We start from the raw sequence: 27,530 nt of genomic DNA on the forward strand, positions 1-27,530 counted from the left end.
ACCTAGGTATCACCGACACTTTTCATGTATCCCTCTTAAAGCGCATCTACATGTCCCGGTTTTCAGAGTCATCTGCCGGGACATCGGGTTCATCCACGGATGAGTACGAGGTGAACTCTATCTTGGGGTGCAAGGTGGTACGGGGCAAAAAATGATAGAACCTGGGAGTCTGTGAAGCACATTTGGGCTCCACTGCTCATTGCAGCCTATGAGCGTAGCGAGGCCCAAGGAGGGGGGCCCTAGGAGGGGGGTAATGTTAGGCGTCGCGTTCCTGCCGCTGCACAGGGGGAATCTCGAGCCATGTCCGCTGCTGTCTCCCATTCTTCTCCAGCTCTGCCATGCACCCAAACAGTGGTTTACACCAACATATAGGGTATCAGCGTAACTCAGCACAAATTGCACAACAACTTTTTTGGTCCACTTTCCTCTGTTACCCTTGGGAAAATTTAAAATTGTGGGCGAAAAAATCATTTTTGTGAAAAAATATGATTTTTTATTTTTACTGCTCTACATTATAAACTTCTGTGAAGCACTTGGTGGGTCAAAGTGCTCACCACACATCTAGATAAGTTCCTTAGGGGGTCAACTTTCCAAAATGGTGTCACTTGTGGGGGATTTCAATGTTTAGGCACCATCAGGAGCTCTCCAAACGAGACATGTCAAACAAGTCAAACGGCGCTCCTTCACTTCCGAGCTCTGCCATGCGCCAAAACAGTGGTTACCCCCACATATGGGGTATCTGTGTACTCAGGACAAAGTGTACATCAACTTTTGTGGTCCAATTTCTCCTGTTACCCTTGGTAAAATAAAACAAATTGGAGCTGAAGTAAATTTTTTGTGAAATAATGTTAAATATTCATTTTTTTTTAAACATTCCAAAAAATCCTGTGAAACAACTGAAGGGTTAATAACTTCTTGAATGTGGTTTTGAGCACCTTGAGGGTTGCAGTTTTTAGAATGGTGTCACACTTGGGTTATTTCTATCATATAGACCCGTCAAAGTTACTTCAAATGAGATGTAGTTGCAGTGCCCCAGAGTCCTGGTAGCTGCAGTAACGTCGCTCTGCCGCTAAGGGGAGTGATGGTACGTCTGATGGCACTAAAGGAGTTCACCTGACCAGGTATCACAGTCACACATTACACTTCACACTCCGGCCACCAGGTGGAGCAAAAGGTTCTATGTATTAGGCCACTCCTCACACTCTGGTAAAACTGGGGGTTGGATAGGAAGTTGGAGAGAAGCTGAGTGGGTTTTGCCCAGGTAACATCTAGTGAGAGAGAGAGTTGCTTGGGAAGACTCAGGGAGGTCCCTGTCAGGGGTGGGATCCTGTCAGTGGCCTAGCACGAGACAGATCGTTACGGAGCTGTGCCTGCACCTCATTGCGGCGGCATCCTAAGAAAGGACACGAAGCAAAGTATATTGTGGAGAAGTGAGAAACGAGATCACAGCACAAAGGTGATAGAACCAGGAGGAGTCGTGCCCCAAGATCGGCAATATCCTTCTGAGGCACGTAGCCGGCGGCCGGAACGCCGAGGAAGTAATAGGCTCTACGCATTACTTTGAACTACGGCAGGGCAGTTAACTCTAGGTTGGCTGTCTCACCTTTACACCTAATGAAGACAACGGAGGCAATTGTGGGAGAGGGGCGTCTCTAGGGTCCCTATAAAATAACTCCAGGCCTACCCCGTCATACGGGTGTGTCCTATCCATATCATCAGGGGGACGGAGAGAGAAACAGAAACATACACGACAGTTGTGAGGACTATCCCGTGGTGCTCAGCAGGGAGGTACTACAACACACAGGCGCTAGTAGGAAGGCTACTGATTTCCACCTGCAAAGGGAACTCTGGATGTGCCTTCGGACCGGCCGGTCTCAGCCAGCCCTGTTAGCAGTGCTCTGGATTGCGGATTCCGAAGCCTTCAGTAAAAAGGTAAAGAGACTGCAACCCTGTGTCCTCGTCATTTACCGCGACCCACACCATCACCATCTACTCATCAAGGGAAGCCCTGGGGACATACTTCACCTGTGGGAAGTTACACCCCTAGCTGCCATTCCATCACCCCAGTGGACCCCTAGCAGCGTCGGTCACCCTGACCGAATACCACAGGTGGCGTCACGAACACTTGACAGACTTTCATCACCTTTTCATCACTGTGTTATCTGTGGTGTTACATAAGACTGCAGGTGACATCTACTACATTACCTGTACTCAGAGAGCTATCACTGTGTTATCTGCAGTGTTTTAAAAAAAAATTTAGAGGGGGTTGTGGGGCAACTCTTTGTTTTGGGGCTTGGGCCCCCAATTTTTTATGACCCTAGCAACGCCCCTGCGTACAGCTAATAGTGGCAGACCCATTGGCCGATATAACGCCCCTAAATATGGGGGTCACAGTGCGAGCACTGGCTCCAGGCGCCTCCACCAACTGTATCTGCATCCTGCTCATGTAATGTAAACTAAATGTTTGTGTGATTTTACAATGTTAGCATTTGGGGCCCCACTTTAAACTTTTGCCTAGGGCCCCCCTTTGTCTAAAACTGGCCCTGCCTGTGCTAGTTTGAGAAGCCACGAAGATATCGAGAAAGATTTACAGTTTCCAGGAGCATCTCCTGGACCCAGAAGCAAGGACAAGAACACATTTCACAGAGCTGGCAGAGAGCCTTGCACACCACCGTACTAGACTGTTGTGGGCCCCCGGGACTGGATCTGAGTCCCCAACATCACTGTGAGTTTGTTCCTGTTTTCTGCACATGTCAGGGCCTAGGGTAGGCTTCAATAGACAGAACACGGCAGCCATGTGGCCTGCTTAGTAGAGGCCAGGGAGGCTATACGTAGAGTAGCATCATTCTTTGTTTATTGTTTGCATTTGCTTGTTTATGTATGTTAATTCTGCTCCCCTGGCCATGAATTTTATCTGGAGTTGGTATTAATAAAGAATTGACTTTCTGAAGACCGATGAGTGCCTTCTTAATTTTTCTCATATGGATTGTGCAGATGGATGTTTTTTCCAGAGGAGCACCTAAGGTCCTTTTCAAGCGGTTATTTAGTTCATGAGCTGTTGCACCATACCCTGATCACTAGGGTTGAGCGACTTTCATTTTTTTAAGATCGAGTCGGGTTTTGGGAAACCCGATTTTGCCCAGAGTCGAGTCGAGTGCAGTCGGCCGATTGTCGCTAAAAGTCGGGGATCGACCGAAACACGAAACCCAATGCAAGTCAATGGGGAAGCATAGTCGGCAGTGAGTGGAGGCCAGGAAAACACCTACAGTGCCCATTTTAATGCCAAAAACATCCATTCTTGTTTCTGAAGCTTGTCAATCTTAATTAACTTTATAATAATAGTTGGGCATTGGAAATTGGGGTCATTTGGCAAAAGTTGTGGGGGGTAGGGCTGGTTCAAGGAAACGGGCACAGGAAACGTGGACTACGTCACGGCGGTGGAGCAGTGAGAGGTAAGTATGTCAAGTTTGCAAGTGCTGTGATCCTAAGCAAGCAGGGGGGCCCACTCGTTGGCATTGGCACTGGCACAGGGCCCCTCAAAGTACAGCGGTGTTTTGCACGGCGGGGGCGCCTCCCACCGGCAGCGACACTTTTGCGTACTCTGAGGGGCCCTGTGCCAGTGACGTCGCCAACGAGTATGCCCCCGCCACCTGATGAAGGAACCTGTACTTTCATCTGCACCTTCCTCTTTGTCCCTGTGTAAGGTGGTATAACATGCGGGAAGGGGAACCTTACTTTCAGCAGGGTCAGATTCTGGCTGTGTAGAGTGCAAGGGGAATGTAGTGGTCTAGGTCAATGTACCAGCAGACTCATCTAGCAGTGGCTGGGCAATGGGCAGGATGAGGAGGAAACAGATATAGGGCCAAAGAATAAAGTAGGCTAAATGCAGTTCAAAATTGGTAACAGGACAGGACTAAACAGGCGGCATTGCTTTGTTCAGTGGAGTAGCAAACCCAGGAGCAGCAGACACTGTTTTAAGGGCCCAACCACACTAGTAGGCCAAATGCAGTTTAATATCTGATACTATAGGCCCAAAGCCAGAAGGTTGAAGCTCAGCTGTATTCAGTTGAGGACAACACCTGGCAGGGGCAGACACCGTTAGTAGGCAGGAACCAAAATTTTTTTTAAAAACAGCAGTTAATCAGAGCCAGAAGGTGGAAGCTCAGCTTTATTCAGTTGAGGACAACACCAGGCAGGGGCAGACACCGTTAGCAGGCCGGAACCACCAATTTTTTTTAAAAACAGCAGTTAATCAGAGCCAGAAGGTAGAAGCTCAGCTTTATTCAGTTGAGGACAAACACCAGGGAGCAGCAAACAGAGGTATTAGGCCCCATCCAGCAATTAAAAAAAAAAAAAAAAAAAAAAAAAGCTTCATCAGAGCCAGAAGGTAGAAGCTCAGCTTTATTCAGTTGAGGACAACACCAGGCAGGGGCAGACACCGTTAGTAGGCTGGAACCACCATTTTTTTTAAAAACAGCAGTTAATCAGAGCCAGAAGGTAGAAGCTCTGCTTTATTCAGTTGAGGACAACACCAGGCAGGGGCAGACACCGTTAGTAGGCCGGAACCACCATTTTTTTTAAAAACAGCAGTTAATCAGAGCCAGAAGGTAGAAGCTCAGCTTTATTCAGTTGAGGACAACACCAGGCAGGGGCAGACACCGTTAGTAGGCCGGAACCACCATTTTTTTAAAAAACAGCAGTTAATCAGAGCCAGAAGGTAGAAGCTCAGCTTTATTCAGTTGAGGACAACACCAGGCAGGGGCAGACACCGTTAGTAGGCCGGAACCACCAATTTTTTTTAAAAACAGCAGTTAATCAGAGCCAGAAGGTAGAAGCTCAGCTTTATTCAGTTGAGGACAACACCAGGCAGGGGCAGACACCGTTAGTAGGCCGGAACCAACAATTTTTTTAAAAACAGCAGTTAATCAGAGCCAGAAGGTAGAAGCTCAGCTTTATTCAGTTGAGGACAAACACCAGGGAGCAGCAAACAGAGGTATTAGGCCCCATCCAGCAATTTAAAAAAAAAAAAAAAAAAAGCTTCATCAGAGCCAGAAGGTAGAAGCTCAGCTTTATTCAGTTGAGGACAACACCAGGCAGGGGCAGACACCGTTAGTAGGCCGGAGCCACCAATTTTTAAAAACACAGCACTTAATGAGAGCCAGAAGGTTGAAGCTCAGATTTATTCATTTGAGGACAACTTGAATTAGGGACTGCAGACAGACTTACCAGGCTGTCCCCTGTGTGGACCATGCATCCAATACATTAACCCATTGCGCCACAAAGGACACGTAACCTTCCGTGGCCATGCCTACCGCTCCATGTGTCTGTTGTCAGGTGTACCTTTGGACTCACAGATTGACAGAATGAAAGGACAATGTGGTCTTTAACATGCTGGTGGAGGGGTGGGATGGCTTTTCTCGCAAAAGAATTGTCAACTGGGTAGCTCATAGCGTGGTACAGCGTAGTACATCATGGCTTTATTAATATTAAATAAAATAAAAAAATAGGCTCTATGCACTGTAAAATTGGTTCCAGGGGTACACGGGCAGCAGTGGTCTGGTCAGTGGAGGCCTAGTGGAAGGAGGGACCGCAGACAGGCTTCCAAGGCCTAACACAATATAATGGGCTGGCTGTAGGCACTTTATAATTGGTTCCAGGGGTACACGGGCAGCAGTGGTCAGGTGAGTGGAGGCCTAGTGGAAGGAGGGACCGCAGACAGGCTTCCAAGGCCTAACACAATAAAATGGGCTGGCTGTAGGCACTTTATAATTGGTTCCAGGGGTACACGGGCAGCAGTGGTCTGGTCAGTGGAGGCCTAGTGGAAGGAGGGACCGCAGACAGGCTTCCAAGGCCTAACACAATAAAATGGGCTGGCTGGAGGCACTTTATAATTGGTTCCAGGGGTACACGGGCAGCAGTGGTCTGGTCAGTGGAGGCCTAGTGGAAGGAGGGACCGCAGACAGGCTTCCAAGGCCTAACACAATAAAATGGGCTGGCTGTAGGCACTTTATTATTGGTTCCAGGGGTACACGGGCAGCAGTGGTCTGGTCAGTGGAGGCCTAGTGGAAGGAGGGACCGCAGACAGGCTTCCAAGGCCTAACACAATAAAATGGGCTGGCTGGAGGCACTTTATAATTGGTTTCAGGGGTACACGGGCAGCAGTGGTCTGGCCAGTGGAGGCCTAGTGGAAGGAGGGACCGCAGACAGGCTTCCAAGGCCTAACACAATAAAATGGGCTAGCTGGAGGCACTTTATAATTGGTTCCAGGGGTACACGGGCAGCAGTGGTCTGGTCAGTGGAGGCCTAGTGGAAGGAGGGACTGCAGACAGGCTTCCAAGGCCTAACACAATAAAATGGGCTGGCTGGAGGCACTTTATAATTGGTTCCAGGGGTACACGGGCAGCAGTGGTCTGGTCAGTGGAGGCCTAGTGGAAGGAGGGACCGCAGACAGGCTTCCAAGGCCTAACACAATAAAATGGGCTGGCTGTAGGCACTTTATAATTGGTTCCAGGGGTACACGGGCAGCAGTGGTCTGGTCAGTGGAGGCCTAGTGGAAGGAGGGACCGCAGACAGGCTTCCAAGGCCTAACACAATAAACTGGGCTGGCTGGAGGCACTTTATAATTGGTTCCAGGGGTACACGGGCAGCAGTGGTCTGGTCAGTGGAGGCCTAGTGGAAGGAGGGACCGCAGACAGGCTTCGAAGGCCTAACGCAATAAAATGGGCTGGCTGTAGGCACTTTATAATTGGTTCCAGGGGTACACGGGCAGCAGTGGTCTGGTCAACGGAGGCCGATTGTAATGAGTGTCTGCCAGTTAGTAGTCAAAAACAACAATTAAATGTGAATGTCTCGCATTAAAACAAAACAAAAACACTAAAGGGTGCAATCATTAGGTTCAGGGGTGGGATCCTCTTCGTTGTTTCAGACCTACTAATTTAGCGCAAAGTATTTACTGTGGTAAATAGAGGACACTGCCCCTGACTATGTTAAGTACCATCATACATGTCAACACAATGGTATTGTCAGTGGCAGGTATGGAAGGATGTCATCGCATAGACTAAACATTGGTGGAAGTGTGAGAGATAACTGTGGAAGTGGTAGAGCAATGTTTGACCTGGGGGTGGGTGAACTCTCTTGTGGCCGGCGGTACAGGCCCAGGGCCCCTCATGTTACAACAGTGTGTCTGACGTTGGGTGCGCACCACCACCGCCAGAGACACTTTATTGTACTATGAGGGACCCAGTAGCAATGCCGTCGACCAAAAGCGAGCACACCCACCTCTTCAGACAAATAACAGTCTCACAGGTGCTTGCGCCAAGTCACGATACCACGGCCCCGTGTGGGGAGTTTGGCCATTTAGGGAGGTGTAAACATGTCGTATGCTGGACAATCAGCTGCAGAAAATTAGACATTAGAAAAGTAATTCACAGTAGTCCACAGGCAAGAGCTTTTCATAGGAAAGCTAGGTGTCGTCCGGGCAAGGTGGGGCAAAAGATTTCGAAATCCAGTTGTGGTTCATTTTAATGAATGTTAGATCGTCAACATTTTGGGTAGCCAGACGAGTCCTTTTTTCGGTTAATATTGAACCTGCAGCACTGAATACTCTTTCTGATAGGACACTTGCTGCCGGGCAAGCAAGCTCCTGCAATGCATATTCTGCCAATTCTGGCCAGGTGTCTAATTTTGATGCTCAGTAATCAAATGGGAATGACGGTTGAGGGATAACCTCGATAAGGGATGAAAAATAGTTAGTAACCATACTGGACAAATGTTGTCGCCTGTCACTTTCAATTGATGCAGCAGTACCTGTCCTGTCTGCGGTCATAGCAAAATCACTCCACAACCTGGTCAGAAAACCCCTCTGTCCAACGCCACTTCTGATGTGTGCACCCCTAACACTCCTAGTCTGCTGCCCCCTGGAGCTCGTGTGAGAACGATCACGTGTGCTGTGTGCTGGGAATGCCTGAAGCAAACGGTCAACAAGAGTTGATTGTTTGGTTGCTAATATTAGTTCCAAGTTCTCATGTGGCATAATATTTTGCAATTTGCCTTTATAGCGTGGATCAAGGAGGCAGGCCAACCAGTAATCGTCATCGTTCATCATTTTCGTAATGCGTGTGTCCCTTTTTAGGATACGTAAGGCATAATCTGCCATGTGGGCCAAAGTTCCAGTTGTCAAATCTCCAGTTGTGATTGGTTGAGGGGCAGTTTCAGGCAAATCGACGTCACTTGTGTCCCTCAAAAAACCAGAACCCGGCCTTGCCACGCAACCAATTTCCAGTGCCCCCGGGAAAGCTTCCGCATTAAAAATATACTCATCCCCATCATCCTCCTCGTCCTCCACCTCCTCTTCGCCCGCTACCTCGTCCTGTACACTGCCCTGACCAGACAATGGCTGACTGTCATCAAGGCTTTCCTCTTCCTCTGGTGCAGACACCTGATCCTTTATGTGCGTCAAACTTTGCATCAGCAGACGCATTAGGGGGATGCTCATGCTTATTATGGCATTGTCTGCACTAACCAGCCGTGTGCATTCCTCAAAACACTGAAGGACTTGACACATGTCTTGTATCTTCGACCACTGCACACCTGACAACTCCATGTCTGCCATCCTACTGCCTGCCCGTGTATGTGTATCCTCCCACAAAAACATAACAGCCCGCCTCTGTTGGCACAGTCTCTGAAGCATGTGCAGTGTTGAGTTCCACCTTGTTGCAACATCTATGATTAGGCGATGCTGGGGAAGGTTCAAAGACCGCTGATAAGTCTGCATACGGCTGGAGTGTACAGGCGAACGTCGGATATGTGAGCAAAGTCCACGCACTTTGAGGAGCAGGTCGGAGAACCCAGGATAAGTTTTCAATAAGCACTGCACCACCAGGTTTAAGGTGTGAGCCAGGCAAGGAATGTGTTTCAGTTGGGAAAGGGAGATGGCAGCCATGAAATTCCTTCCGTTATCACTCACTACCTTGCCTGCCTCAAGATCTACTGTGCCCAGCCACGACTGCGTTTCTTGTTGCAAGAACTCGGACAGAACTTCTGCAGTGTGTCTGTTGTCGCCCAAACACTTCATAGCCAATACAGCCTGCTGACGCTTGCCAGTAGCTGGCCCATAATGGGACAACTGGTGTGCAACAGTGTCATCTGCCGATGGAGTGGTTGGCCGACTGCGGTCTGTGGAAGAGCTGTAGCTTCTGCAGGAGGACGAGGAGGAGGAGGAGGAGGGGGTGCGAACGCCTACAGCCAACTGTTTCCTAGACCGTGGGCTAGGCACAACTGTCCCGAAATTGATGTCCCCTGTGGACCCTGCATCCACCACATTCACCCAGTGTGCCGTGATGGACACATAACGTCCCTGGCCATGCCTACTGGTCCATGCATCTGTAGTCAGGTGCACCTTTGTACTCACAGATTGCCTGAGTGCATGGACGATGCGCTGTTTAACATGCTGGTGCAGGGCTGGGATGGCTTTTCTTGAAAAAAAGTGTCGACTGGGTAGCTCGTATCGTGGTTCAGCGTACTCCATCAGGGCTTTGAAAGCTTTGCTTTCAACTAACCGGTAGGGCATCATCTCTAACGAGATTAGTCTAGCTATGTGGGCGTTAAAACCCTGTGTACGCGGATGCGAGGATAAGTACTTCCTTTTTCTAACCAGAGCCTCATGTAGTGTGAGCTGGACTGGAGAGCTGGAGATCGTGGAACTTTCGGGTGTGTCGGTGGACATGGCAGACTGAGAGATGGTTGGAGACAGTATTGTTTCCACCGGTGCCCTAGATGCAATATTTCCTCCTACAAAACTGGTGATTCCCTGACCCTGACTGCTTTTGGCTGGCAAAGAAACCTGCACAGATACTGCCGGTGGTGCGGAAAATGGTGGCCTTACAGTGCCGGAAGGGATGTTGCGTTGCTGACTAGCTTCATTGGCCGAGGGTGCTACAACCTTAAGGGACGTTTGGTAGTTAGTCCAGGCTTGAAAATGCATGGTGGTTAAGTGTCTATGCATGCAACTAGTATTTAGACTTTTCAGATTCTGACCTCTGCTTAAGCTAGTTGAACATTTTTGACACATGACTTTGCGCTGATCTATTGGATGTTGTTTAAAAAAATGCCAGACTGCACTCTTCCTAGCATCGTATCCCTTTTCAGGGATTGCAGACTGAGCTTTAACCGGATGGCCACGCTGTCCTCCAACAGGTTTTGGCTTTGACACGCGTTTTGGGCCAGATACGGGCCCGGCAGATGGAACCTGTTGCGATGTTGATGCCTGCTGCGGCCCCTCCTCCACCTCCGCTTCTGAACTACTGCCGCCTGCACCCTGTTCCCCCAATGGCTGCCAATCGGGGTCAACAACTGGGTCATCTATTACCTCCTCTTCGAGCTCGTGTACAACTTCGTCTGTGTCACTGTGTCGGTCGGTGGTATAGCGTTCGTGGCGGGGCAACATAGTCTCATCAGGGTCTGATTGTGGATCAGTACCCTGAGAGGGCAATGTGGTGGTCTGAGTCAAAGGAGCAGCATAGTACTCTGGCTGTGGCTGTGCACCAGTGCACTCCATGTCAGAATCTACTTGTAATGGGCATGGCCTGTTAAGTGCTTCACTTTCTAAGCCAGGGACGGTATGTGTAAAGAGCTCCATGGAGTTACCCATTGTGTCGCCTGCTGCATCCTTCTCTCTTGTTGTAGTTTTTGCTGAAGAGGACAAGGAAGCGACTTGTCCCTGACCGTGAACATCCACAAGCGACGCGACAAGTAACTTTATTTGTTGCTGTCAAACAACTTACACGGTGAGCTATAACTTCAGTATGATTTCAATATCCCTTAACAGGTTGGTGAAACCACAAGGAAAATCAGGCACAATGTTACACACTCTGTTTTCTGTGGCACCAAATCACAGAGATGCCACACACGCAGGACTGTCACTCAAGCACAAATGTCAATATTAATCTCCCACTGTTTTATTTTTTTTTTCTTTTTCAGGGAGACTTTAGAAACCAAATAATAAAAAATAAATAGGCTTTCTATGGCCCACTGAGTGAGAGATGGCACACACAGGAGTCAGGAGTGGCACACAAGCAGAAAGGGCAATATTAATCTCCCACTGTTTTATTTTTTTTTTCTTTTTCAGGGAGACTTTAGAAACCAAATAATAAAAAATAAATAGGCTTTCTATGGCCCACTGAGTGAGAGATGGCACACACAGGAGTCAGGAGTGGCACACAAACCCTGAGGCCAATATTTTTCTCCCACTGATTGATGTAGTGATTTTTTTTCAGGTAGATTTTAGAACCCAAATCAAGCAAAAAAATTCATAGGCTTTCTATGGCCCACTGAGTGAGAGATGGCACACACAGGAGTCAGGAGTGGCACACAAGCCCTGAGGCCAATATTTTTCTCCCACTGATTGATGTAGTGATTTTTTTTCAGGTAGATTTTAGAACCCAAATCAAGCAAAAAAATTCATAGGCTTTCTATGGCCCACTGAGTGAGAGATGGCACACACAGGAGTCAGGAGTGGCACACAAGCCCTGAGGCCAATACTTTTCTCCCACTGATTGATGTAGTGATTTTTTTTCAGGTAGATTTTAGAACCCAAATCAAGCAAAAAAATTAATAGGCTTTCTATGGCCCACTGAGTGAGAGATGGCACACACAGGAGTCAGGAGTGGCACACAAGCAGAAAGGGCAATATTAATCTCCTACTGTTTGAATTTTTTTTTTTTCAGGGAGACTTTAGAAACCAAATAATAAAACAAAAAAAGGCTTTCTATGGCCCACTGAGTGAGAGATGGCACACACAGGAGTCAGGAGTGGCACACAAGCAGAAAGGGCAATATTAATCTCCTACTGTTTGAATTTTTTTTTTTTTTCAGGGAGACTTTAGAAACCAAATAATAAAACAAAAAAAGGCTTTCTATGGCCCACTGAGTGAGAGATGGCACACACAGGAGTCAGGAGTGGCACACAAGCAGAAAGGGCAATATTAATCTCCCACTGTTTGAAATTTTTTTTTTTTTTCAGGGAGACTTTAGAAACCAAATAATAAAAAATCCAAAGGCTTTCTATGGCCCACTGAGTGAGAGATGGCACACACAGGGATGGCACTCTAGCAGAAATGCCAATCTTAATCTCCCACAAAAAAAACAAAAAAAAAAAAACAGGGACTGTCCTACAATTACTATCTCCCTGCAGTAATCTCAGCCAGGTATGGCAGGCAGCAATAAGGAGTGGACTGATGCACAAATTAAATAAAAAGTGTGGACAAACAAAAAAGATAGCTGTGCAGAAAGGAAGGAACAAGAGGATTTGTGCTTTGAAAAAAGCAGTTGGTTTGCACAGCGTCGTACACACACAGGCACAGCAACGCAGCTATCAGGGTCAGGGAGCCTTCTAGGGCAGCCCAATGAGCGACAGCGCTGAGGAAAAAAAAATGTAGCTTCCACTGTCCCTGCAAACAAAAGGTGGTGTTGGACAGTGGAAATCGCTACAGCACAAGCGGTTTGCAGCTTTATGTACCCTGCCTATCACTATCCCTGCTTCTGAAGAAGCGGCAGCAACCTCTCCCTACGCTCAGATCAGCAGCAGTAAGATGGCGGTCGGCGGGAACACCCCTTTATAGCCCCTGTGACGCCGCAGAAAGCAAGCCAATCACTGCAATGCCCTTCTCTAAGATGGTGGGGACTGAGATCTATGTCATCACGCTGCCCACACTCTGCATTCACCTTCATTGGCTGAGAAATGGCGCTTTTCGCGTCATTGAAACGCGACTTTGGCGCGAAAGTCGCGTACCGCATGGCCGATGCAACGCTGGGATCGGCTCGATTTCATGAGACGCCGACTTTGCCAAAAGTCGGCGACTTTTGAAAATGAACGACCCGTTTCGCTCAACCCTACTGATCACAGTCTTGGAAGAACCTCAGTACTAGGGACAGTGCCGCTCTCGGCTTTTTTCTTTTTTGTTTTGAATAAATAAATTATTCTTGACAAATGCACAGATTACTTACTAAAGTTCATCATAAGAAAGGTGCAAAGAAACAACAAATTGAAAATCCTTAGCTCACACACTGGCTCCAAACATCAATACAATATCAGAACATCTAAATGAATCTATCACCAGCAGGAAATGCTGGACATGGGGGCAGAATATAAAGCTGCACCCAACAGGTGATAGGTGAACAATGGAAAACACATGTGTTAAGCTAGACAGACCAGAAAACAGAACCCAAACACTGAGAGAAATGGTGTGTCTCCTGTGACTCGGCAGAAAGAGAAGCTGACAACAAAACACATGCTCAGTAGTTCAAATCCATGAGCATCACAGCCTCAACAACTTGGTTGAACAGTATATGTCCAAACACCTACACATACTGATTGATGAGTCTGACCCATTCAACTTCTGGGTCTCCAAATTGGACAACCTTAGAGGTGCTGGCCTGCCCTGTGGAAAGTGTACTGTTGGAATGTGTGTTTAGCACGACAGGAGATGTGCTCAGAATCAGGTGCATGTGCCTGTCCACAGCCAACTTGGGCAAGCTCACGTTAAAATGAACCAGACGTGGATCCCACAGGACTTGTCCATACCTTTTGCTGAATATAGACTTATACCTACCACACCCAGCCATTGTTAGACTGCACCACAGTTTGTTTGTTCTATTTTCCAGTCACAATGTTTTGTGGCCTACCCAAATAAAAAAAAAAGGGCGATCTGTAGAGTACACCCGCACAGGCTGATTTGCAGAGTACTGACAAAGAGGCTTTTTTCAGAGTACTCACACAGAGTACACATACATGTTTTTCTAGCACAGTATTCCCACAGAAATGGTTGCATGGTAGAAAATTTTGTTTTTATGTAAAGTACTCCCACAGACATGGGTGCAGTGTATAGCTATTTTTTACCCACGTTACTCATACATACACAGCTGCAGAGTTCACAGAAGCTTTTTGGCACAGTATTCGCAGATGCTTTTTGACACAGTACACACAGAAACAGGGTGGCAGGCAAAGTTATTTTTTAGGCACAGTTACAACTCGTACAGATACAGCGGTAAAGTAAAATTGTTTTAGACACAATACTCACAAAAAGACATCTACAGAGTAGAGTAACTTTTTTGAACCACTAATCATATACATACTGTAAGTGGGTGGTGCTGTTATGGACAGTAAGGAACATGCTGTTACTTTAAGAGACTAGACCCCCTTGTCTGGCAGGATGGAATGTTCTTCTTCTCCTCTGCAATAGACAGTGTGAATGAACTGGACTAGGCAGATGGCAGGGGTGAAGCCTGAACAGCGTGTGTGAGCTGAGGCTGCTGCAGAGAGAACTTTGTGCTGATAGCTGCAAGATAGGAGAACTGTGTCCTGATATAGCTGCAAGAGATGACCCCCAGCCTGTAACGGAGTGGACTTGTGAGATTTGACAGACTTTTCTGGGTGCAGCGAGGGTGGCTGTCCTGTGTTAGTTCGAGGAGCCACGAAGATACCGAGAAAGGGATTTACAGTTTCCAGGAGCACCTCCAGGACCCAGGAGGAAGGAGAAGACCATGTTTCACGGAGCTGTCAGAAAGTCATGCGCACCACCATACTAGACTGTAGGGGGCCCCCGGGACTGGATCTGAGTCCCCAATATCACAGTGAGTTTGTTCCTGTTTTGTGCACATGTTAGGGCCTAGTGTAGGCTTCAATATTCAGAACACGGCAGCCGTGAGGCCTGCTTAGTAAAGGCCAGGGAGGTTATACGTAGAGTAGCATCATTCTTTGTTTATTGTTTGCATTTACTTGTGTGACATATATTGAGTCTGTAACAGTTGGAGCACTGTGCTACTTTACGGACAAGCTAAAGAATATAACTCTTGTAAATTATCTTTTGCCAGGCAGAGTACATAGATTTTTTATACATAATACTGAACAAAACCACTGCAGAGTAAACCTATTTTTTATACACACTACTCATAGACACAGCAGTAAAGAAAAATTATTGGTTATGCATAGAAATGGCAATGAGGGAGCTGATGCCATTTGGTAATTTTACAGACTACTAAAAAACATGCATCGGGCAAGAAAAATGATTTAAATGACCATGAGATGACTGATGACAATTATTTTTTTCACAGACTAAGAGAAAACACATGACGATCTTGAAAAATTATTTATTTGGACTACTAATGGCAATTAGTGGGATAATGCAAATTATTTATTTCTCAGACTACTAGAAAACACACACCAATCTTGAAAGATTATTAAAACGGCCTAGATATGGCAACGAGACAGCTGATGCCAATTTTCTATTTCCCAGGCTACTAAAAAATGCACACCAGTACAGAAAAATTAATTGTGGGGCCTACTAATAGCAATGAGACAACTAATGATATCTTAAAGGCACAGTACTTCCACGGGTGGAGGGTGCAGAGTACACACAGTGGCTTAAAGGGTAATACTTCCACAGGCGAGGGGTTGCAGAGTACACAAAGCAACTTTTAGCACAGTGCTAGGACAGTACTACCACAGATATGGGTGCAGAGTTCACAAGGCTGCTTATAGGGCAGGACTCCCACAGGTGAGGGGACTCAGAGTACATACAGCAGCTTTAAGCGCAGTACTATCACAGGCACGGTTGCAGAGCACACACAGCCTTGTGTTTGTAGAGTGGTGATCAGAATCTGTGCATCCTATCCCTTCTAGTGATGAGCGAGAACTAAAACGCTCGGGTATTTGTTACTCGAGTCAAGCAAATTGTAATGCTTAGGTGCTCGACCTGAGTAACGAGCTATAATGGAAGTCAATGGGAAACTCAAGCATTTTTCCTGTGGTCCCTACCAGAGGTCTGGATGAGTCTAAAAATTTCTGAAAACATTGTAATCAGCACTGAAATGGCATGATAACAATATGGGAAAGACCCCTCAAAACATTACTGAATTACTGAATCCCAGGTCGCTGCTGAGAACAATGTTGTTAGAGTGTTACGCCACTTTTACAGACTCACAATAAAACATACAAAACCGAAGTTAAAATGGATTTTACTGGAAAAAATGTTAAGAAACATTTTTTCCAGGATAATGACTTGTATATAAGGCAACAAAAATTAGAGAAAAAAATGCTCCTCCATGCCTTGGGCTATGTACACAATATATATATTAAATATATTAAATATATTAAAGAAATTTTATTTTAACAGTTTACTAACTTATCTGGTCATGTGGTGTGAGACATGATCCGACACATCCAGCTTAACCCCTTCACGACATGAGCCATACATGTACTGTGCATGTCGTGCCTCTCCCTTTGATGTGGGTTCCGGTGCTGAGCCCACATCTTTTCCTGCACATGTCAGCTGTTTTGAACAGCTGACATGTGCTCCTAACAGCCGCGGTTGGAATCGCGATTCATCCGTGGCTCTTAAGCCAGCGGTGCCTGTGTCACTTGATCACAGGTCACCGATGGGTTGGCATGACAACCAGAAGTCTCCAGTAGACCTCTATGGTTACCATAGCCAGATCGCTATGAGTGCTGAGCCGTGGTCTGCGCTCATAGCAAGTGAGCATTTCTTCTACACACAGACGATCTGATCATGGCCTGTATGTAGCAGAGTCGATCGGGTTACGGCAGCTTCTAGGCTCCCATGGTCCCATGGAGACTATTGAAGCAACTGAAAAGTAAACAAAAGTTTTAAAAAATATTAAAAAAAAAAAAAAAGTATAAAAGTTGAAATCGCCTTTTGCTCTATTCAAAATAAAACAACAGCAAAAATATACACATATTTGGTATAGCCGCATTGAGAATCGCCCGATCTATCAAGGTATAAAAAGAATTAATCCGATCAGTAAACGGTGTACAGAAAAAAAAAGTCAAAGTGCTAGAATTGCGTTTTTTTTGGTCGCCACAACATTGTGTTAAAATTAAAAAATTGGCAATCCAAAGATCATGTCCGCACCAAAATGGTATAATTAAAAAAGTCAGCTCATTATGTTAAAAATAAGCCCTCACCCGACCTAAGATCAAGAAAAATGAAAAATGGATACACTACGGGTCTCGGAAAATGATGCAATTTTTTTTTTTCAACAAACTTTGCAATTTTGTTTTCACCGTTTAAACAAAAAACAATCTACTGTATATATGTTTGGTATCTTCAAACTCGTAATGACCTGGAGAATCATAATGGCAGGTCAATTTCAGCATTTGGTGAACATGGAAAAAAAAATCCAAAAAACAGTTGCCGAATTGCACTTTTTTTGCAATTTCAACGCACTTGGAATTTTTTTCCCGTTTTCAAGTACATGATATGGCAAAACCAATGGTGTCGTTCAAAAGTACAACTTGTCCTGCAAAAAGCATATTGATGGAAAAATAAAAAAGTTATTGCTCTTTGAAGAAGGGGAGCAAAAAACAGAAATGCAAAAGCGAAAAAGGGTTGCATCGTGAATGGATTAATTTATGAAGGAGGGACTCTGAAAGCCTACATTTTTTTCACGTTCATCAAGTGGCCCTTGCTATTTGTAGAGGGCCATCAGGTGGCTCTTACTATTGTTAGAGGGCCAGCAGTCGGCCCTCACTAAGGACGGCACAGCACTGTTTAAGGAATGTGCCACTGACTGCGGTGCCCCCTCCCCCCCCATTCCATTCACTTGGCACTGCCCTTCTCTCCCTCTTCTTTTCTGTTAAGTGTGAATGGTTTGGCCAATGAGAGCCCATCGGGCTATTTTCAACCCTCCCTCCACCTGTACCTAGTATAAAATAGCAGCAGCTGCGAAGATCCTCCTCTTCCCATTTGGGTCCCGGAGGTGCTCTTCTGCGCTGTCTGGTGAAGAATGGTGTGATAGCTAATCCCATCTTGGACATGCTGCATGTCAGGGTGTCGCAGCAGGGTTAGCACTGGGTGCAGGCTCTGATTTCAGGGCTTAGTGCCTGTCTTCCTCCTCTGGCTGCCGCAGTTTCTGGAGGCTGGCGATCCACGAGATGTTCCCATCCTCCTGTCTGCCTCAGCCCTAGCCCCATTCCCTCTCCTGCTTTGCGAGCCGGGCGTTCACGCGACCGCCAGGCAGGCAGGGTGACCCCACCCACCCCAGCTCTGTATGCTGTAGCTCTGCCTCCTGTCTTTCAGAGCACGGTAGCTCCGCCCCCATATCTGTGATCGATGCTGCTCAGCATGCCCCTGCTGAGGCTTTCCCTCCTTCTGTCAGACACTCACATGCGTGCTATTCAGATGGAGGGAATAGGCATAATCTTTCCCTGGCTACTCTCTCTCTGCTCCGCAGCCTGCCGAGTCAGTAATGATACATTCGGGCCGGACAGAGAGTGTGGCTCCACTCACTGTACCCCAGCCCAGTCCCCCCCTCCCACAGGTCGGGGTGCAGGGCACTGTGGGTGCCATTACTGAGGCTCCAGTTTTAACCCCTCGGCCTCATTATTTATTATTGCAGCCCCCACATAGTTTATAGATGGGGTCCAGAGGCAGTACCTCGGCCTCTGCAGATGACTCTGCTGATCCGCTACCAGTAAGCAAGCAGCAAAGCATGCAGCAAACTTATGGTGGGCCCCTCTGCCTGAAGGTGCCGTACCCAACACGGCTGCTGGTAGTAATGTTGATCTTGGGGTGGTTGTAGCCCCCGGCTGTGCCTCAAAGGGCTTCCTCAATTTTGGCAACTGCCACATCTAACGAGGCTGTATCACATAGGCGTAGATGCCATGATTCTAGTTCATCATCATCTGAATCACCACATCATCATCGTCACCATGGACACCGCTCCTCACGCCGGCGTAGCATGCGTTCCATGCATGCGCTCCGGAGGTCCGGATCTCACAGGAGTCATAGGTCACGGTCCTCAAGGTGGCGCTCTCCATCATCATAGGAGTCTTCAAGCGCATCAGCGAGTCCCAATTATCGGCCTCGTTCTTGTGGTGAGAGATGTGAGCCAAGGTCAGCTTCCAGGGCATCCCGCCTGGCTGAGCCAAGAGTGGCATCCAGGGCTGCCAGCATGGATCTTACTCACCCAACCATCGATCCAGGGGCTGGAGTTCCTCCATCAATTGGAGTCCCTCCTCTTGAGGCAGATTTGGGTGAGTGCAAATTTTCGTTTGCATCTAAAAATGTCAATTCTGATTTATTACCGGCCCTTAAGGCTTTGATTGAGCAATTTGCCATGCTGGTTGGCGATACACTAGTAAATCAAAAGAATTCAGGAAAAAAGTTGAGCCACTGCTAGCCAGTATATTTAAAGATTCTCTTTTTTGCGAGATTAGTCCACTTGGTTCTCATTTAGATAGTGAAATGAAGAATAAAATATGGTCGAATGATTATGTAGATATATGGTCATTAGTATCAGTGGATCAGCAAACGATCGATAAGGAGAGGAGACTTAATGATAGGCCATTTGATAGGAGCAGACAGAATGTCGCAAAAACCATGAGCAATTGGTTTCAGGCTTTTGCTGTTTTGGGCTGTGTCATGGGCCAGAATCATCTGGAATGGTGTTCTGATTTGTTTGTTTATCAAGACATGATTTACACTTCTTACAAGGCCCACGCGGTTCCACCTGGTGGCGCTACGATGAGGAGTTCTGGAGGTGGCTGGCCCTGCAGCCTGAAATAGGTTGGGGGGTAAAAGCTACGGATGTGAGGGATCAGGTTAATGCTTTTCCCAAAACATCCCCTTTTTCCAACAGCGGCCACTAGTCAACCCACAACAGCAGATCACATCTCAGTGGTCATCCAAAGACCTGAAGCCTGCTGGTTATTCAATGAGGGACACTGCCGTTTCTTTGGGTTATGCAAGTATAAGCATGAATGCTGTTCCTGCGGAGGAGCTCATCCTGAAGCCCACTGTAGCCATCCTACGAGCAAACTTCCAGTCAAGCCTGCCTCTAGTGAAAGCAGGGAACATAAGGACCCCGGTGAGCGTATCCATGATGGGCCCTTGGCTAGACCGTTATCTTAATAAAGATGCGGCAGGCCAACTTCGATTCGGTTTTTCATATGGATTGTTTATCCCTTTCAAATTTAGCAGGTCCCCTTCGTTTGCTGCAAATTTGAAATCTGCCCTGGACCACTCCGAGGTTTTGCGTGAGAAGGTCGCCAAAGAAGTGAAGTTAGGCAGGATTGTGGGCCCATTCAAAACATCTCCTTTTTGGAACTTTAGAGTTTCCCCTTTGGGTTTAGTTCCGAAAAAGGAACCTGGCACATTTTGTCTTATACACCATCTTTCCTACCCCAAGGGTGTGTCTGTTAATGATGGAATTTCCCCGGAGGATGCATCAGTATCATATGTTACTTTTAACAGGGCAGTAGCCTTGGTCCGCCAGGCGGAAGCCGGCGCTCTACTGGCGAAGTCTGATATCGAATCCGCCTTCTGTCTCTTACCAGTTCACCCTGATTATTTTCACCTTTTAGGATGCCAGGTGGATGATGGTTTTTATTACAACATGTGCCTCCCAATGGGTTGTTTCATATTTTGTTATTATTTTGAACTCTTCAGTTCCTTTTTGGATTGGGTGGTTAGATTTGGAATGGGTTACAGGTCTGTCACACACTATTTGGACAATTTTCTGTTTGTGGGACCAAAAGATTCAGCCGTTTGTTTGCAGTTGTTGAATTTTTTCAAGGATATAGCCCACTAGTTTGGGGTCCCGTTATCTGCAGAAAAACTGTCGGTCCAGTTACAACCCTGTCGTTCTTGGGGATTGAAATCGACACGTGAACATGGTTTATCGTTTACCTGCAGAAAAGGTGGAGAAGCTGATGTACATGATTGAAGGTTTTTGTTCCATTAAAAAAGTTACGCTCCACCAAATGCAATCCCTACTCGGGCTATTGGTTTTTGCCTGTAAAGTCATGCCGGTGGGTAGAGATTTTTCACGGCATTTGTCATTAGCGACAAGAGGGACTACCCTTCTCGGTTAACAAGAAGTTTTCAAGAAGTTGAAAGTGCTTCCTTTTATTGTTTTATATGTTTATATATGAAAAAAAAAGAAACTAAAGCTGTGACCCTCACCCAGCAATTACTTTTGTTGTGTCGTTATTGGGAGAGGGGTTTATTTGGGAGGGGGAGGGCGAGAGGTTTTTGCTGGGGGTGTCTTTTGGGGTCGCCGCAGTCTGGACGGCAAAGCACTGTTTAAGGAATGTACCACTGACTGCGGTGCCCCCTCCCCCCCATTCCATTCACTTGGCACTGCCCTTCTCTCCCTCCCCTTTTCTCTTAAGTGTGAATGGCATAGTCCATTTTATGTTGGCAATGAGAGCCCGTCGGGCTATTTTCAACCCTCTCCCCACCTGTACCTGGTATAAAATAGCAGCATCTGTGTGGATCCTCCCCTTCCCCTTAGGATCCCGGAGGTGCTCGTCCTGCCCTCCCTCCCTTATGTAAGGATAGTTTTAATACTTGTTTGTTACAGAATAAATGTCACAGCAGCTGTTTCAACAATAGGAAGCAAAGGAATATTGACGCTAAGTAGGCTAACTTGCCTGTAGATGTTACAGGCCATTTGGCTCCTGGTCTGTTATGAAGTTGAAAGTGCTTCCTTTAAGTGTTATATATGTTTATATATGAAAAAAAAAGAAATTAAAGTTGTGACCCTCTCCCAGCAATTACTTGTGTTGTCTCATTATTGGGAGAGGGGTTTATTTGGGAGGGGGAGGGATAGAGGTTTTTGCTGGGGGTGTCTTTTGGGGTCACCGCAGTCTTGTTAGAGGGCCAGCAGGTGGCTATCACTATTGTCAGAGGGCCATCAGGTGGCCCTCACTCTAATTTTAGAGGGCTAACAGTCAGCTCTCACTAAACATTTTTGGAGGGCCAGCAGCCAGCTATGCCTTTAATAGCCATATATTGCTACTGGAATATAATTCATCTGCGGTGGGCAAATTGTCTTTTTCATATTAATACTGTAAAGTTTGAAACTTGGAGGGCCAGCAATTTGCCCTCACAATTTATAGAGAGCCAGCAGGTGGCCCCCCTATTTTTAAAGGGCCAGCAGGCATCTTTTGGACAGATGAGACCAACATTGATCTTTTTGGTAAATCACATCAGTCTACTGCTTGCTATAAATTGAATGAGGCCTACAAATCAAAGAACACGGTAGTTACAGTCAAATATGGTGGAGGTTCAAAGATATTTTGTGGTTGTTTTGCTGCCTCTGCCACTAGGTGCCTTGAGTGTGTTCAAGGCATCATGAAATGTGAAGATTGCCAAAGGATTTAGGGTCGCAATGTAGTGTTCAGTGTCAGAAAGCTGGGTTTGCATACCAGGTCATAGGTCATCCAGCAGGACAATGACCTCAAACATAGTTTAAGAAGCCCCCAGAAATGGATGGAAACAAAAGCACTGGAGAGTTCTGAAGTGGTAATTTCAGTTCCAGTAGCTTAAAGTCTCCCACCACTACCTCTTACATACAGCTTCTCCAGTTAAACTGCGAATGAACTCAATAAATGAGTTAATTTTGCCTGCATTGAAGAATTTCTGAATACAGATCACCGTAGAAAACACAAATTTGTCAATGAGTTTATGGAAACAAGCAGCAGCAAGGATTATAATTTATTAGACAATAATCCCTGACGAGATGCCTGTAATATGCTATCCCTACTGCCACACCTCATTTTAGACAAATTGCGGTTAAGAGTGGTATTGTTGCAGAATATAGAAGGAATTTGAACAGGCCCTGAAAATACATTTTCTTGTACTTTACAATAACAAACTCATGAGGAATGCAAGCAACACTGACAGCTTTGATGAATTTCTGAGGAGAGATCACTTTAAAAAACATGAATCAGTCAATGAGTGAATGGAAAAAGCATTAGCAAGGATTATAATTTATAAGGCAATAATCACTGACTAGATGCCTGTAATACACTAGCCCTACTGCCACTTCTCACCCTAGACAAATTGCAGATAAGAGTAATATTATTGTAGAATATAGAAGGGATTTGAACCGGCCCTGAAAAAGATATTTTCTTGTACATGGCAGCAACAAACTCCAGAGGAACGCAAGCAAAACTGCTAGTTTCGATGATTTTCTGAGTACAGATCACCGTAATATCATGAATCTATTAATTAGTGTATTGAAGAAATCAGCAACAAGGATTATAATTTATAAGGCAATAATCCTTGAGTAGATGGCTGTTACACGCTTTCCCTACTGCGATAGCTCAACCTACATGAATTGCAAATAAGAGCAGAATATTAGAGAATAGAATTTATTTGAATTAGTCCGGTAAAAAGCAATTTGTTTAGCGTAGCAGCATTAAGGATTGTTATTTCATCAACCCTGCTGGGAAATATAGTGGAGTGTTTCACATCTACCAAGTCTGATAATAGGGAGAATAGAGTCTTCTGTAATTACTGTAATTACTATACAAAGTCCACTGTCCCAGCTGTGAAATCCTGCATGCAGTGTGAGAACTCCCTATGTGATGACCACCTGACAGCCCAGAATAAGACACTGGATCATTTACTAATAGAACCCGACTCTTTTGGTTTCTAAAAGTGTTCTCTCAAGTAGAAGGCAGAGCCTCAGAAAATAATTTTTTTCCCATTACTAAAGAATGTGTCGCCTACACTGCAAAAGGCTGTGTACTAAGTGAAAGGAATGCCTAAAATTAGAAGGATATACTACAATACGCCCTTGAAGAGATGTAGTGGAGGGCCTCAGAAAACATTTTTTTCCATTATTCAGGATTGGGTATCCTAGACTGGTAATGCACATGCACTGAATGCATGGGCTGAAAAACATTTACTCCTGGTGGTATAAATACTTATATATCAAAGAATGTTAGAGGTAGGCTTTTCAAAAATCTTAATGTGGGCAACATTAACACCCTATAAAAATTTATAGCAAGGATAGCATGATCACCCTGTTGATATGGTAGCGAGGGAGGAAGAGGAGAAGGAGGAGGACTGCACAATAAAGATGGAAAGGGGTGCATGGAAATAGACAAGAAAAAAAACCCAATGGATTCGAGTTTATGTTCCGCTGCTGTCGTCCGGTGGTGTTGAGAAGTCTGGGACAATCCAGCCTTTGTTCATTTTGATAAGAGTCAGCCTGTCAGCATTTTCAGTTGACAGGTGGATACACCTATTGGTTATAATACCCCTGACGGCACTTTAAACCTGCTCTGACAAAATGCTAGCAGCAGGACAGGCCAAGACCTCCAAGGCATAGAGAGACAGTTCATGCCACGTGTCTAGCTCGGTACTCAATAGTTGAAAAGCAAAGAAGAATAACAGAGGATGCTGGTACGGTCGGCAAGGTACTCCTTCAACTAAGGCCTTCTGGTACTGCAACATTTTATTAGACCTCTTCGCCACGGAAGGCAAGATGTAAAGTTCAATCTGAGATAGATGTAAAACAAATATCAATATTCGCGCTAGTAAAACCCCTTTGAAAAGAAAAATTGGTCCACAACAAACAAGATAGGGAGATGAATCAATATATGCATAGCCAAAGCGGTATACTCATATCTTATGAACACATCACCCCTTCTGAGTGAATAGTGGTTAACTTAATAATGGTTGTAGAAAAACTGCAAAATATTCTGGATAACATAGGAGTTCTTACCCAGAAAAAGAGTTCATGTCCGTGGAGGAGATGCTTGATTGAAGGCTGCAGTCCCAGGTTTCAACTGATAATATTGTGTTGGAGACTGTAGAACTCCTACACCCATTATTAAGTTAACCACTATTCACTCAGAAGGGGTGATGTGTTCATAAGATATGAGTATACCTCTTTGGCTATTCATATATTGATTCATCTCCCTATCTTGTTTGTTGTGGATCAATTTTTCTTTTCCTAGGGTTTTACTAGCGCGAATTTTGATATTTGTTTTACATCTATCTCAGATTGATTTTCGTTTTTATACAATCAATAGTGGTGATTGTTATATTCGCAGCAGGAGTATTTACCCTATAATACTTGGCGCCACTCGGCTTTTTTAAAGATTTAAAGTTCTCCTTGTAGCAAGGTCTATAATGGTGACCAAACAGTAATTAGTGTTGACCAATGCAAGGGTCATGGGAGAGGCAGTGGAGAATAACTCAGCCATTTGTGCCAGACTGCCAAAAGCCTGTACCCATCAAGAGGACAACTGTCCATTTTTTTCTCCTCTATCTCGTCATCCTCCCTTTCCTCTTCATTTTTAAGCCATCCATACTGAACAGACGGGATGAGTTGGTGTGTATAGTACTGTCTGTGGAGCAGGCTACCTGCCCCTTTACTCCTCCTACTCATTATCATCCAATCCACATCATCGTCACTCACCATGTTGGTTGAGTCATCAAAGTTTTGGAGGACTGCACGGATGTCAGACATCCACGCCCACTCAACAGCTCTTATGTGTGTAGGCTGACTGAAATACTGATGCGCATGGGGTAGCTTGTATTCAACTACTGCCTTCTGCTTCTCACAAAGACTATCCAGGATATGTAACATTTAGTTACAATGTGTGGTGACATCACACACCAGTAGGTGAACTGTTAGTTGAAAATGATCCTGCAGCATCACCAGGACGGTGGCAGCTGTAGCCAACTTGTGGAAGTGAGCACACACACGATGTACTTTCAGAAGTAGCTCAGGCAGATCTGGGTACATTTTGAGAAACCACTAAACCACTAAGTTGAGCACTTGGGCCAGGCATAGTACGTGTGCGAGGTTGCCAAGCTTCAGTGCCATCACTAGGTTATGACCATTGTCACACACGACAATGCCTGGTTGTAAGTTCAAGGGTGGCAACAACAGATCAGTCTGGTCTGTTAAGGTACCTTTACATTAAGCAACGCTGCAGCGATATCGACAACGATGCCGATCGCTGCAGCGTAGCTGTGTGGTCGCTGGAGAGCTGTCACACAGACAGCTCTCCAGCGACCAACTATGCCGAAGTCCCCGGGTAACCAGGGTAAACATCGGGTTACTAAGCGCAGGGCCGCGCTTAGTAACCCGATGTTTACCCTGGTTACCATTGTAAATGTAAAAAAACCAAACAGTACATACTTACATTCCGGTGTCCGTAACGTCCCCCGGCGTCTGCTTCCTGCACTGACTGTGAGTGCCGGCCGTAAGGCACAGCACAGCGGTGACGTCACCGCTGTGCTCTGCTTTTACTTTACGGCCGGCACTCACAGTCAGTGCGGGAAGCGGACGGCGGGGGACGTGTGACAGACACCGGAATGTATGTACTGTTTGTTTTTTTTTACATTTACAATGGTAACCAGGGTAAACATCGGGTTACTAAGCGCGGCCCTGCGCTTAGTAACCCGATATTTACCCTGGTTACCATTGTTAAACATTGCTGGCATCATTGCTTTTGCTGTCAAACACGAGAATACACGCCGATCTGACGACCAAATAAAGTTCTGGACTTTCAGCAACGACCAGCGATATCACAGCAGGATCCAGATCGCTGCTGCGTGTCAAACACAACGATATCACTATCCAGGACGCTGCAACGTCACGGATCGCTATCGTTATCGTTGCAAAGTCGCTTAGTGTGAAGGTACCTTTAGACCTTTCAACAACTCTGAGGTGGTGTGTGGTTTGTCACCTAAGTAGATTAACTTCAGCAGAGCCTATTGCTCTTTTGCCAATGCTGTGCTGCAGTGCTTCCAGCTTGCGACCGATGTTGATGTTTCTGAGATGGAGGGTGAGGAGAAGGTGCAAGCACTGCTGTAGAACGTAAGGGAAACCATGACTGAACCAGGCCCCACAATCTTTGATGTCTGTAGCATGTGTTCTGTCCCAGGGTCTGACTGGGTCCCGGCTTCCATAATGTTCACCCATTGTGCCATCAGGGAAATTTAGAATCTCTGGCTACAAGCAGTTGTCCAGGTGTCCGTAGTTAAGTGGCCCTTCACTGCAAAAGCGTTGGTCAGGGCGTGTCTAAAGTTATGGGACACGTGCAGCGCCCCAGAGTCCTCGTCGTTGCAGTAATGTTGCTCTTCCACCAGGGGGAGCAATATTATGCCTGAAGGCGATAAAGGAGATCTTCTGTCCAGGTATCACAACCACACACAACACACTTCACACCCCAGCCACCAGGGGGAGCAAAGGTTCTACTTACTAGGCCACTCCTCACAGTTAGGTAAAACTGGTAGTTGGAGGGAAAGTGAGGGAGTTCCTGGCTGGGGACCGAGATAGAAAGGTTTCCAGACCGAGCTGGCTGGAGGGAGTTCCAGTCAGATCCAGACTGCGGTCTCAGGAGGACAAGGGTCCACGGAGCTGCGCCTGCCCCACGTGCGGCAGCATCCTAAGAAAGAGACATTGAAGAGAAGTGTATTGCAGTGAGTGAGAAATGAAGTCATAGCAAAAGGAGAGGAAACCAGAAGGAGTACTGTCCTGTGAGAGGCTGCCTCCTTCTGAAGCGCAGGAATACCGGTGGCCAGAATACCGAGGAAGTAAGGATCTCTATGCTTTACTTCAGAGACTGTACAACAACAGTCGCACTCAATAAAGGAATTTTTAGAATTTCTCGTTAATCAAAAAAACGTGATTTCTTTATTGTGAACAAACACCAAAATCAGGGTATCACCGCAGTGTTTCAAGGTAGGTAACGTTTCGACCCAC

The sequence above is a fragment of the Ranitomeya variabilis genome, chromosome 1 (genome assembly GCF_051348905.1).
Source record: "Ranitomeya variabilis isolate aRanVar5 chromosome 1, aRanVar5.hap1, whole genome shotgun sequence".
In the NCBI taxonomy this organism is placed as follows: domain Eukaryota; kingdom Metazoa; phylum Chordata; class Amphibia; order Anura; family Dendrobatidae; genus Ranitomeya; species Ranitomeya variabilis.